Consider the following 13,960-nt stretch of genomic DNA (forward strand, 5'->3'; position numbering starts at 1 on the left):
GCAGACATGGCCATGTAAACTGTGTAAAATTATATTTCCATTAGCCGAAGACTGCAAGGGGGGGGAGTGGGAGCTCTGCTGCTGTGCTTTCCCAGAACACACAAACTCTCATAATTAAACTTTTCACCTTTCCAAGTGTCTTCCTACATGGTGGGTGGCTTGCTCCGCAGACATATTGGCTTGGAACCATATACAAAGCAGAAATGACTGAATGGATTTCGGAATTTAGCCATGCATGGCTTTGCATAGTTTTGGGTGTCTTTTGTTGTTGTTGTTGTTGTTGTTGAACTATTTGCATATCTGCCTTTCAGCATTTCCTCCCCTAAAAGTTACAGTTAAATGCAGTTCAATACTTCATTGTTTTGTCTGGGGGGGAGTCACACATCTCGGTAATTCTCTAGTTCTGACCCTGAAAGGCTCTCTCTGAGAATCTCTAGCACCAGCCCATATGTGAGCCAGTAACGTTACATTTGAGGCTGAGACTTGGGAAGTAAGTAGCTTAACTCCTTACTTTGCAGAACTTTACAAAATGTAGTCTGTTGTTTATTTAAAGCGTTTTTGTGCCATCATTCCACAAGGCGGCAAAAATTTAAAAAATATTTAAACAATTAAAAATAGAGTTTAAAAGGCCCTGACCTGGGTAGTCCGGGCAAGCTGACCTCATCAGATCTTGGAAGCTAAGCAGGGCCAACCCTGGAAAGTACTTGGAAGGGAGACCCCCAATGAATACCGGGGCCGGAGGCAGAGGCAGGCCATCAGGCCACCTCCCTGAATGTCCTCCATGCCCAGAAGGGGTCACCAGAGGTCACCATGACATTCAGGCACAGGGACACACGCACACAATGCAATAATAACCCCAAAAATACAGTTAAAATGATAAAACAATTCAGATTAAAAACACTTAAGCAAGCAACACTATAGCGAGGGCCAAAAACCATTATCGGAGGTATGCCAGACAGAAGTCTTCACCAGCTAGCAGAAGATACCAATACAGGGAGACAGATGACTCTTCCTAGAGAAGGAATGCTAAAGCTTTGACTTGGTCCTTTGAAAGTTTCCAGTAACAACAGCGACTTTTCATATTTCATTCCAGAAACATTTTTGGGAAAGAAATGCTTTGGTTTTAAAATTCTCCCTAAAAGTGTATCGTACTTTCCAGTTAGATTTTTTTTCTTCAACACCCAACAATACGTGGGTTGATTTATCTCAGGCAATCAAAAATATGAGGGCTTCGAAGGCGATGTACTTGAAAAACCTGCCTGGGCCCAGGCACCTGGGATGCCAGCTCTAGGTTGGGAAATACCTGGGGATTTGGGGGATGGAGACTGAGGGCGGAGTTTGTGAAGAGGAGGGACTCCAGTGGGGCAGAGTGGCCAGAGAGTCCGCCTTCCAAAGCAGCCATTTTCTCCAGGTGGACTGATCTCTGTCAGTTGTAATCCCAGTAGGTCTCCAGCTACCACCTGGAGGCTGGCAACTCCAAGTTCACCCCAATGCACCATTGCAAAGCTAACCAAGTGGCTCAGTAGATGTGGACTGAAGTGCAAGTCAGGTGTGTGAAATTAGTGGGCAGCCACACAACCCCTTAGGCCAACATTCCCTGGCCCTGCTCAATGCCAATACTCATCGACAAGAGTTTTATTTGTGAATTCACCTTCCATCCCTCCAAAGAATCATAGAACGCCTATAACCAACACTCCTTTGGCCCTTTACTTACAACAGAGGCAATGATGGCCCATTAATAGCACACTTACTCACTCCTCTGCAAATTCCTTCCCAGAGCTGCATTCCTCAGTAATATCCTATAACTGATGTGCTTATGGGTCATCCTCACTCATTGTCAGGAACTGAAAGTGCAAATGGTCTTTCACTGATGCAAAAACATATAAGAATGGGCCTACAAGCACTACTCAGTGAAACCTGTTCATACCTTTTTTTTTGTCATCAGGTCACGGCTGATTTATGGCAACCTCATGGGGTTTTCAAGGCAAGAGACGTTCAGAGGTGGTCTGCCATTGCCTGCCTCTGCATAGTGACCCTGGACTTCCTTGGTCAGCTATCCGGGTCAGGACTTTCACACATTGAGCTGCCAATTATTAATCACACTCAGGTGACCTACATGTACATGTGAAACACCAGTCCCTAGGTGAAACACCAGTCCCATGGAAGCTTGCTGGGCGACCTTGGGCCAGCCACACACTCTCAGTGAAATCTACCTCGCAGGGTTGTTGTGAGGATCAAATGGGGGAGGGAGGGCAGAATGATGTCAGCTGCCTTGGGTTCCCCCTTGGGTCCCTTAAGATGCCCTGCAGGGTGTAAATGAAGCAAATAAATAAATACGAATTGCTTGTTTCTATGAAGCCAGGGGGGGGCGGGGGGGGGGCAGCATGTTTTAGATATGCCTGATTGTGGCCACTTCCTCCACAGGCAGAAATAATTTCCCAGCTGTTGCTGTCAAGAAGAACATACAGCAGTACAATAACTGGAGGAGCCAGGAGTCTGACTGGACAATCAACAATTCTGGTGGATGTGAGGAAGCTAGAACATTTTGCGCAGATAATGAAAATAAAGCAAAGGACGACATTTGAAGATATCGTCCTCCAACAACAATGGATTAAAGCTGGTTTTCTAAAGAAGAAACTGTGTAACATCCCTGCCTGAAAGAACATAAGAACATAAGAACATAAGAACATAAGAGACGCCAATGTTGGATCAGGCCAAAGGCCCATCCAGTCCAACACTCTGTGTCACACAGTGGCCAGAAATACCAGTGCCATCAGGAGGTCCAGCAGTGGGGCCAGGACATTAGAAGCCCTCCCACTGTTGACCCCCCCCAAGCACCAAGAAGACAGAGCATCACGCTTCCCAGCAAAGCTTAAGAGGTTTCCCCTTGAAACTTCTCCCCACCTGGAGATCTCCTGCTTTTACAGCTGATCTCCGGATGACCAGAAATCAGCTCCCCTGGAGAAAATAGCTCCTTTGAAGGGTGGACTTCAGTGTTCCCTCTAAGCTGAGTTAGTGTGAGCCAGCTCACAGTTTTTTAGCCTCCAGCTCACACATTTTTGTCTTAGCTCTGGAAAGATGGCTCCAGAGCAAACTAATGTATGCAGTAGCCAAATCGTTTGCTCACCACTTTAATGCCAGTAGCTCACAAAGTAGAATTTTTGCTCACAGGACTCCACAGCTTAGAGGCAACATTGGGACTCTATGGCACTGTACCATACTGAGGCCCCTCCCCAAACCCTGCCTTCTCCTGGATCCACCCCCAAAGCCTTCAGGTATCTTCAACCCAGACCTGGTAACCCTAAAGTCGAAACTCCACATTTTACTCAAGGAGGTTGACGGGTATCCCAGCTGACAGACCAAGAACCCAGATTTGTTTTAAAAAATAGCATTCGGAATTGGATCATTCCCCAATCTCTATTTTTTAAAAAAAAACAAAAACAAAAAAACAATGCAAACTTTGAACCCAAAACATTTCTTTGACGTTCCCCCAATATCTAATAATGGGGGGGGGACGACGTGAAAGAGCCGCTCTTCTTCTGAATCTCGCTAATGGGCCACTTCCTCTGCTTAAATGCTCGTTAGCCAGTTAACTTTTTTCATTTGCAAGACTCAGCGGCTATTTGCATAAGCTACCAAGCTCGCCTTTGTTTCCCGGGGTGGAAGTGCATTAGACTTGGCTCGTTCCGTGAGCTGCCCTGCAGTTGGGGATTCCGCCGCCGATAGCCCCAGGGAGCAATTACGGGCCAGAGGCCGGGCTGCCCTCCATCTGAGGCCTTTCGCATTCAACGCGCCGGGAGGAGCCGGGGCGAGATTTCCCCAGCAGCCTGTCAACATTATCGCTGATTAGATAACTTGCAAGGAAGGGGGAAGAGAGCAGGGGAATAGGTTTAGGAACATGAAATGTCTACAAAGAGGATGGAAGGGGTTGACCTAAATACATTAAACCGCCTTGAGCTTCTAGATAGGCGGCAGGAAGTCTTTTAGATAAATATAACAAGCCTGCAATCTTAAACATGCTTAGGGGACTGCTGGCTCCTGGGGGAAGGGCAGCCCGGAAGGTGCTAGAAAAGATTCTGAAGTGTGAGGATGTGTTGCTGGCCACCCAAGACCTAGCTGATTCATGCCATGGTATTCCCCATTACTATGTATGGGTGTGAAAGTTGGACAGTGAAGGAAGCTGATAGGAAGGAAGTTGATTCATTTGAAATGTGATGCTGGGGGAGAGTTTTACCGATACCAAGGACCCGGAAAAAGTGAACTGCAGGCTGTGGAAGGTCAGTAGTTCAGCAGTTCGAGACCCGAGTGTGCCGCATGATGGAGTGAGCTCCCATCTCTAGTTCCAGCTCCTGCCAACCTAGCAGTTCGAAAGCAAGAAATTGCAAGTAGATCAATAGGTACCACTTCGGTGGGAAGGTAACAGCGTTCCGTGCGCCTTGGTGTTTAGTCATGCCGGCCACATGACCACGGAAACGTCTTCGGACAAGCGCTGGCTCTTCGGCTTTGAAACGGAGATGAGCACCGCAACCCTAGAGTCGGATTCGACTGGCTTTCGAGCAAGGGAACCTTTACCTTTTTGTATGACTAAACTGGGACTATTGTACTTTGAGAAGACAGGAGTCAGTGGGAAAGGCAATAATGCTAAGAAAAGTGGAAGGCAGCCAGAAAAGGGGAAGGCCCAACAAAACTCAACCAAGGAAGCCAGGACCCTCATTTTCCAAGACCTGGGCAAGGCTGTCAACGATAGGATATTTTGGGAGGACATTAATTCATAGGGTCACCATAACTTGGAGTAGGGTTGCCAGGTCCCCTCGTCGCTCCGGTGGGGGGGATTTGGGGGGCATTCATTGTGACACCAGAAGCGACATCATCATACCAAGGACGCTCTGGTTTAAGGGCAAAACTCTATGGTAAAACCCAGCTTAAAGCCATAGAGTTTTGCCCTTAAACCAGAGCATCCCCAGCGTGATGACTTCACTTTCAGGTGAAGCCGTCGTGACGGGGAAGTCACGTGGGGATGTGGCTGTTTGTGGTTGGGGTTTCCCACCCCAACCTGGGGACTGGCAAGCCTAGTCAGGAGCCATTTGACAGCACATCACACACACACACACCTACCAACTAAATATCCACAGATGTATTTTGCTTTATGCTATTAATTCTTAAATTTTGTTTTATCAAGGGTCATGGCTCTAGTTTGCTTGGGACAAATCTTGCCAGCTTTTCAGCTTGATCAGAGCAAAGGCTAGGCTCCGTGGGGGCCGCAAGTGGAGTGGGTGGAGTCCAGCTGGTAGGATCCACCCCCTTGTTTTGAGTCTTCTTAACCCCATTTTCCTCTTCCATCTAGCCATTTATCATTTATTTGTATATTTTTCTCCCGACCGACCTCCAGTGAGCTCAGGGTAGCATATAGCATTCTTGCCAGCTGGAATCCTAGACACAGTTTCCTGAGAGTAGGCCTCATAGAATAAAATAGGACTTTTTTCTGAGTAGACCTGCTTAAGACTGCTCCCATTTCTTCCCTTTCTTAGCCTTACAACAATCTTGTGCGGTAGGTTAGCCTCAGGGAGTGACTGGCCCAAGGTCAGCCGGTGAGTTACTATACCTGAATGGGGATTTGAACCTGGGACTCCCACATCCCAGTCTAGCACTCTGACCATTACATTTAGTGTAGTGGTTAAGTGCACAGACTCTAATCTGGGAGAACCGGGTTTGATTCTTCACTCCTCCACTTGCAGCTGCTGGATGACCTTGGGCAAGCCATAGTTCTGTCAGAGGTGTCCTTGAACAAAGCAGTTTCTGTCAGAGCTCTCTCAGCCCCACCTACCTCACAGGGTGTCTGTTGTGGGGAGGGGCAGGAGTTTGTAAGCCACTCTGAGACTCCGAGTGAAGGGTGGGGTATAAATCGAATCTCCTCCTCCTCCTTTTCCTCCTCCCTGGCTGTAGCTCAACCACTTCCTTCACTGGACTACGGTTCTATCCATTTGATTCCACTGATGATCCCAGCTTTCCTCTCCTCCTCACTATCTTGCATCAGAGGGTGAGGCCAAATTCCTGCAAGAGCCTAGTTTGACACACTTCATTCTCTTCACTTGGTTCCAGGACTCACCTTTCTACTCTTTCAAAGTTTCCATGCTATCCATTTGCATTACAGAAGAGGCAAGGTGTTTTTCAGTTTTATCCTGACATTTTATCCTGTTTCCTTTGGGTTTGATGTGAAAAACATTTGGGGTGTAATTTCCCTCACACACACATGCATTCACCCCAATGGGGTGCAATTCTCAGGGCAGTTTTATCCTGAAATTTTATCCTGTTTCCTTTGGGTTTGATATGAAAAACATTTGGGGTGTAATTTCCCTCACACACACATGCATTCACCCCAATGGGGTGCAATTCTCAGGGACTACACCTCTAGCACAAGGGATCCTTCCCCTCAAACTGCAGACAGGCAAAAGGCATCCCCGTTTCTGAAACTCTCACGTGGCACTGGAAGGTCTGAATCAGCATGGGGACTTTCTCGTCCCTTCAGAAATGCAACATGCAGGCAAGGAGGACAAAACCCTTCCTCTTCTGCCCTGCTTCACTGCGCTCCGGTGTTTTCTCATAGCCCAGCGCCAATACTGGAGGTCAACAAGCCTGTGGCCGAGGAAGTGCTGAAACAATAAGATGCAGGAAGAGGCAGCCCATGACCCATGTGTCCCACATTTAATATTATTCTTCCCCAGGCAATTTTGCATCAGAATCATCAGACTTTATTCTAGAGTGGGAAGCTATCAAGGTCTCCTGGATGTCTGAAATGATTCTGTTCCCATTTGGCCATGTCTAGTGTTTCCAAATGGACATCCTTCCAGTTGGAGTTCTAGCTGCATGTCCCTCAAGAAGACATGCAGCTACAGTGTACAGTGTACAGTTGGAGTTCTAGCTGCATATCCCTCAAGAAGACATGCAGCTACAGTGTACAGTTGGAGTTATAGCTGCATGTCCCTAAAGAAGACATGCAGCTACAGTGTACAGTGTTCAGCGTACAGTGGAAAATATTGGCTCCTCAGGACCATGGAGGAATTCTCCTGTTTTGTGTTAGCTAGTAACTGTAGGATTTGGCCTCTGCTGTCTGTCTTGACTCATTTCATTGTGCAGTAGTCTGACAGGGGACTCTGCTCTCCATTTAGGGTACAGAACAACACCAGCTTGCCGAGACGGTGGTTCCAAACTTATTGCATAAATGGAACTGCAGAGGATTAATATAGAGAGAGGCAGGGCTGGCTTGGCTATGGAACAACATGCTTCTTAGCATTCCATGTTTTTGTGAAAAGGACCAGAGGTAACTATGTCAGAGAACACACAGGGGTTTTTTTTAGACAATTTAAGACTTTCTATTCAGTCTGGTAGAAGCTCTTAAAGATCTCAGAGGTCTTTCTGTGGTTGTCAGCTCTGGGTTGGGAAATACCTGGACCTTTTGGGGGTGGAGCCTGGGGAGGGCAGGGGCCTTAGCAGGGTATTATGCCACAGCTGTCCACTCTCCAAAGCAGCCATTTTCTCCAGGGGAACTAATCTTGGTCATCTGCAGATAGTGGCAGGAGATCTCCAAGTGCCACCTGGAGGTTAGCAACCCTCGGTCTTTCCCAGTGCCGCCATGTGAGATCCTTGTCAATGGAACCGCCAGGAATTGGTTCAGCCGTCCGTAATTCTCTTCTCTGTACCACAGCTTAAGAACCACTGTTCGACAGAAGTTGTGCATCTTCCCTGAAGACCATTATGTGTGGAAAGGGGCAGGGCTATTTTGGGGCAGGAACGCACAGGAACGGAGTTCTGGCTGGCTCCCAAGTTGGCCACGCCCAGCAGAAACTCATTAGCATAATAGGCCACACCCAACAGCAGGAACTCATTAGGATTGGCTACATTAGGGGTGTGTGGCCTAACATGCAAAGGCATTCCTGCTCCAAAAAAGCCCTGGGTTTTGACAACCAACAAGGTAAACAGAATAACAAGCAAAAGGTGGGTGTGGCTGGATAACCACACTTCTGGTAACATAGGGGTGCGGCCTAATGTGCTAATGAGCTGTGCTGTCAGGGGTGTGGCCCAATATGCTAATGAGTTCCTGCTGTTGGGTGTGGCCTATTATGCTAATGAGTTCCTGCTGGGCTTTTTCTACAAAAAGAGCCCTGGAAAGGGGTACTGATTTTGGTGATCCAGATCCTGCTTTATTTAGCAGAGTGCACTTGGCTTTAACGCAGCAGTGCTTGTCCCGAATCTACCACGTGCTTGCAAGACTAGTTACACAGAGCCATGTTTTAGTTTGAAGCAACATAAACTACTTTATTCTAGAAGTGCATGCTTGATAGTGCAGGATAGAGATACAGAGACAGATCTACAGTTAGATATAGAGACAGCTATCTACCTAGGAGATGGATCCGGATGCTGACAGGCAACCTGCATCTCCATCATGCATGCATGGAAGAGAGGGAGAGGGAGAGGGAGAGGGAAGGAAGCTGCTTTTCCCTAAAGCTGCACGATTCAAAGGGATTCTCAGTGACAGTAGCGTGAACAGGAAGGAAGATGCTTAGTGTCTGCCTATCTGCCTGCAACTCTGTGGTCACTTGCTTCTGGAGACTGAACCACTAGGACATCGCATCTGAGAGCCAGTTTAGTGTAGTGGTTAGGAACATGGACTCTAATCTGGGAGAACCAGGTCTGATTCCCCACACCTCCACATGCAGCTGCTGGTGTGACCATGGGTCAGTCAGAAGTTCTTTCAGAGCTGTTCTCTCAAGAGCAGCTCTGGAAAGAGCTCTCTCAGCCCCACCTACCTCACAGGATGTCTGTTGTGGGGTGGGGTGGGGTGGGGAGGGGTGAGATTGTAAACCGCTCTGAGACTCTTTCAGGTAGTGAAGGGCAGGGTATAAATCCAGTCTCTTCTTCTTCCAACATAATGATTCTCATTTTTCTCCAGCAGCATTCTCAGTCAATATTCTTCAGTCTACGAAGGTTGCATTCAACACTGTCCATTTTGCATGGAAGCTAATTCTTGGCCTCCTGTCTCAGCCTTCAACAGATTTAAGTCTCCACTTAATACTTTGCAGACTGTTGCCATGATTTCAGGGGTAAATATATCTAGATCAGCTCAGCGTTGTTTGGTCAACACCAACAGATGGCAAATCTTGAATATGATTTTCCAGACTCTCAGGCAGAGCTCCGTCATACTCCTCCTACCTCTGGAGATCAAACCTGCTATCTTATCTTTCTCAGCCATGAAAAATAGCGAGATGAAAAACAGGCAAGGTTGTTTTTATTAGGACCAACTTCATTCGGTTCAGGACTATGGGTTGGATCCACCCAACATTTTCTCTCCATCTCATCTAATTTCCCTTATTACAGCCACCACCACAAATGGCTGCTGTCCATGCAAAGTCTCAGGATTCCGAGTACAGACTTTTTGGTGTTCAAAGGAGACACACACCCCTTCCTCCCCCTCAACAGAAAATTGGTTGGATGCAGCCATGTGCACTGCAAGCTGAGTTATGGTTAAGCAACTGTATGATATGGGTCTTAAGTGTTAAAGGCTTTATGATTCATCATGTATCTAAAATGAAATATTTTTAATCAGTTAAATGTGTTTGCGTTGCTGTGGTTCTGGATCTCATTGCTTATGGAGCCTGTTAATTTGAAAGTAAGCAACATATAACCAAAGTCTCACCCTGGTACAGATCTTGGCATTACAAGCAGAAGGCCCGCACCCTTTTAGGCTGGAATGAACCAGAATTCTGCTCTTAGAATCACACCATCAGATAAGGTCTGTGCTGATCCAGCCCGAGCTCACTAGCAACACCTGTCACTGTTATCAGGGTTTAAAAAAAAAAAAACATGATGGGGAAGCAGGAAGTCAGTAATGTGGCATGAGTAGGATGGCCAGATTAAGATTTTAAAAATAAAAGTGCATTATCTTTGCAGTCTCTTAAAATACCAGCATGAAGTCATCCAGGCCCAGAGGTTGATAAATGGTGCTCTGTGTAGCAGTCTAATCCTGCCCGTTTACTCAAAGTAAATCTGAATGAGTGAAAGCAGCTTATTCCTGTGAGCCTGCGCCTATTTACATGGGAGGAGGTCCCACTGAAGTTAATGGCACTTCTCAGTAAACACACAGGATTGTGCTGCATAGCTGCATTCCTATGCATGACAGCCAGCCCCACTGACATCAGTGGGACTTATCCGGAGAAAATATATAGAGTTCAGACTGTAAGAATTAATGATCCTTTTATTCTGACCCACAAAAAGTTTTGCAAGACTTTCCCCTGTTGTTTAGAATCGGGCAGGAAAAAGAGACTATTTTACTAAACCGATTGCATGGATAAAATAACTGAAGCTGCTTCTGAAGCCCTGGCTTCAGAAGGCTCAGTTTATCTGAAGACTCAGATAGTTACAGAAAGTTACATCACATTAGTTTTCTACCCAGTGAACTGCCGTGCCTTCCCCCAAGGAATCCTGGCAGCTGTAGTTTGGTGAGAGCAATGACACCTGGTAGCGATTCCTACTTCTGATCATTTCAGTTCTCCATCTGTAACGTGGGGCTGGAATGTGGAATGGTATGGAATAGGGCCCAATCTTGTCAGATCTTAGAAGCTCAGCAAGGTTGATACTTGGAAGGGAGACCACCAAGGAAGACTTTGCAGAGGAAAGCAACGGCAAACCACACCTCGCTTAATCACTTGCCTTGAAAACCTCCTGGGATGAAGTTGGCTGTGATTTGATGGCACTTCACACACACACACACAACATGGAACCAATAATAATAACAATACTTTCGATTTATTGATCGCTCTTTCCCACACACCTGTGGGCTCAGAGCGATTTACAGTTAACTCTTTGACAATTGGACTAACAATATTCGTGGGGGATAGGGAAGACAACATACAGCATTTTTAATTACACACACTTTGCAGCTAGCCGGGGCTTCATCTGCAGGCTGGGTCAGTCGTGTTCCGACTGTGATCTAGCATGACAGACCCATCTCAAGCTACTGTTTTATTGATTTTTAGCCATGCCAGAATTATAAATCTTCACTAGGATAGCCCCCAAAGTGCATCCTTCATCTGGACTACATTTCATAGAAGTTGTTTCCTGGCCTTCCTAGATGTAGCACAAACTATTCCTTGAAAACGAAAGTAGCTTTGAGTAAGCACAGTTTGGTCTGTCAGGGTGCTGCTTTCCAAGGTTACCACAGCCCTGAGCCAACTGGGCTCAAAAGAGAGCCGGTATGGTGTATGTAGTGGTTAAGAGCAGCGGACTCTAATCTGGAGAAACAGGTTTGATTCCCCAGTCTTCCACATAAAGCCAGATGGGTGACCCTGGGTCAGTCTCAGCTCTCTCAGCCCTGCCTACTTCACAGGGAGTCTGTTGTGGGGAGAAGAAGAGAAGATGATTGTAAGCCGCTGCGAGACTCCTTCGAGTAGTACAGGGCAGGGCATAAAACCTTTTAAAGGGCTACTGATTCGTCAGCAAATGACTGCATCTAGTAAACAGGTGAGTCTTTATGTTGTCGAAGGTGAGTCTTTATCTGCCACTTTTATGCTTAGATGAGATTTTTCTGGCTGGACATCAGATAACTGTAGAAATAACTAAAATCGTGTTAACATAACCAAGTTCCAACTGTTCGAGAAACTCAGCCACTATGATTTTGGGATGGGGAGGGGAAACACATATGCACACAAGTATTCTTAACCCCACATTCTTTGTATGCTCCAAAACTGGCTTTCGAGTTTTCCTGGTTCATACATTGTTTTAGCAAATAAGAAACAGAGTTGAATGTACACTTGAAGAGGTCTAGCTACATACAATCCTGTTTCCAGTGAAGTAGAGTTAAACAAATGAAACTAAGTGCAAATTCTGACTACAAGATGAGTCTTCACCACATTTTAATCCCACTTTTCCTTCAAGGAACCCAGGGTTGCATATCTGGCTCTCCCCACAAATCTCTACAGGGACCACAGAAAGGAACTTCAGGATGGCCCACAACGTGCTTCCTCGACCTGGCTCAGAACTAGAAGAAGGGAGGGTATTTATACCCACTTCCCCCACCCCTACCCGGTGGGGACCCAAAGTTTTATGTTGTTATCCTCGGCTCCATTTAAACCTAACAGCCATCTTCTGAGCTAGGTTAGGCTGAGAGCATGTGACTGACCCAAAGTCACCCAGCAAGCTTTTCTGGCAACCTGGGGGTTTGAACCTGTGATTTCCCAAGTCCTAGACCGACACTCTAACCACTACACCATGTTGGAGGGGGGGGGAAACATGGGGGAAATGCTGACCCCGGTGGGGACCCAAAGTTTTGTTATGTTGTTATCCTTGGCTCCATTTAAACCTAACAGCCATCTTCTGAGCTAGGTTAGGCTGAGAGCATGTGACTGACCCAAAGTCACCCAGCAAGCTTTTCTGGCAACCTGGGGGTTTGAACCTGTGATTTCCCAAGTCCTAGACCGACACTCTAACCACTACACCATGTTGGGGGGGGGGGAACATGGGGGAAATGCTGATGAAGTTGAGGGATCTGGGGCCAGATTGCTTGGAAGCTCTGCCAGTGCCACAGGAGCCCGTTAGGTCACCCTTTCGGTGTGAGCTCACCAACTGCTGCATGGGACAGGTTGAGATGGTTAAAAGGCTGGCTTGGGTCGCTGCCAGGGCCGATGAGCTCAGCTTGTTCCGTGGGCCATGTTATCTGCCCCGTCCACCTCTGTGATTGAGCCAACTTCAGAGGACGGCGGAAGACAGGAAGGCCTGGCGTGATCTGGTCCATGGGGTCACGAAGAGTCGGACTCGGCTGTGCGACTGAACAACGACAACCACCACCTCTGTTAAGGACCTTTTCAGTGCAAGGAATCCACACACAGAAGGGTTCCTTCTGTCTGTGCTGCGCCCATGACGGTGGGCAGGACTGTGCAAAGTTCTCGAGCCCATGAAAGGCTTCCAGCCCCACATTTGGTGGCACTTAACACACACATACAATATGGGACCAATAGTGAACTACTGTGATAGACCCATCTCAAACTACCAGGGCACTTTAGGGCACCATTAGGGAACACTGCCTATACAGGCACCTCCCTCAGTGTGACCCGCAGGTAACAGGAGAGCAACAGCACAAGCAAGAAGGTATGATCCAGCCAAAAGGCTAGCACTTTGAAGTCCCCTCGATTTCTATAGAACTGCCTTTTTAAATTGTAAAACAGCCCTGAAGGGACCCCTCTTACTTGAAAAAGAGCTTAATTACATTCAAAGAGGTTTGCTTCCAAGGAAAATCTCTTTTAAGACCAGCCTGTTGAGGAATCAGGTATAAAATAAGGTTTTTTGTCCCCAAACAAAGGTCAACGTGCGACTATTCGAGGCGTGAGGCTAATAACCTTCCGCGGAACCCCTTCCCCCTTTGGGAGACTTTCCCCGCAAAGTCTGAGGGCGCTCTTGCGTGCATCCTAATAGCAACCCACCACGGAGGCCACCGGCTGGCGGTCTTCCCAGGCGCGCCACCGAGTATTGCTTCGGCCTAACGGGGTCCTTTGTCTGTTTACTCAAGAGTAAACTCCGCAGGGAGTGGCAGCCGTGCGCCCGATCCGAAGCAGGGCAGTCGCTTGTCTCCTGCCGCCTCGCTGGACTCGGAGGGGAATGGACGCGAAAGAAGGGAGAAATTCCCGCCGGGAAGCTCCAAATGAGGCCCTCGCCTTCCTTCCCCCGTCCCCCCCATCTGACTTCTTCCGAGCGCCGGACGCCCCCGAACCATTCGCGGGGAGCCCCCTTGCGCCCCCTCCGGTTCAACGCGGCTCGGGAAACGTCGCCAAGCCTCCGACTGGGGCGCGTCTCGTGCCGGGTTGCCGCGCTGACCCCCTCCCGCGCGCCGGGCCACAGAGCAGGCGCCCCCGCGCAGCCCCTCGCTCGCCCCCCCCCCCCCGCGCGGGGCGCGCCGCCCCCGGCCCCCGCGCGC

Source organism: Gekko japonicus, unplaced genomic scaffold (genome assembly GCF_001447785.1).
Source record: "Gekko japonicus isolate JY-2015 unplaced genomic scaffold, Gekko_japonicus_V1.1 scaffold2775, whole genome shotgun sequence".
Lineage (NCBI taxonomy): Eukaryota > Metazoa > Chordata > Lepidosauria > Squamata > Gekkonidae > Gekko > Gekko japonicus.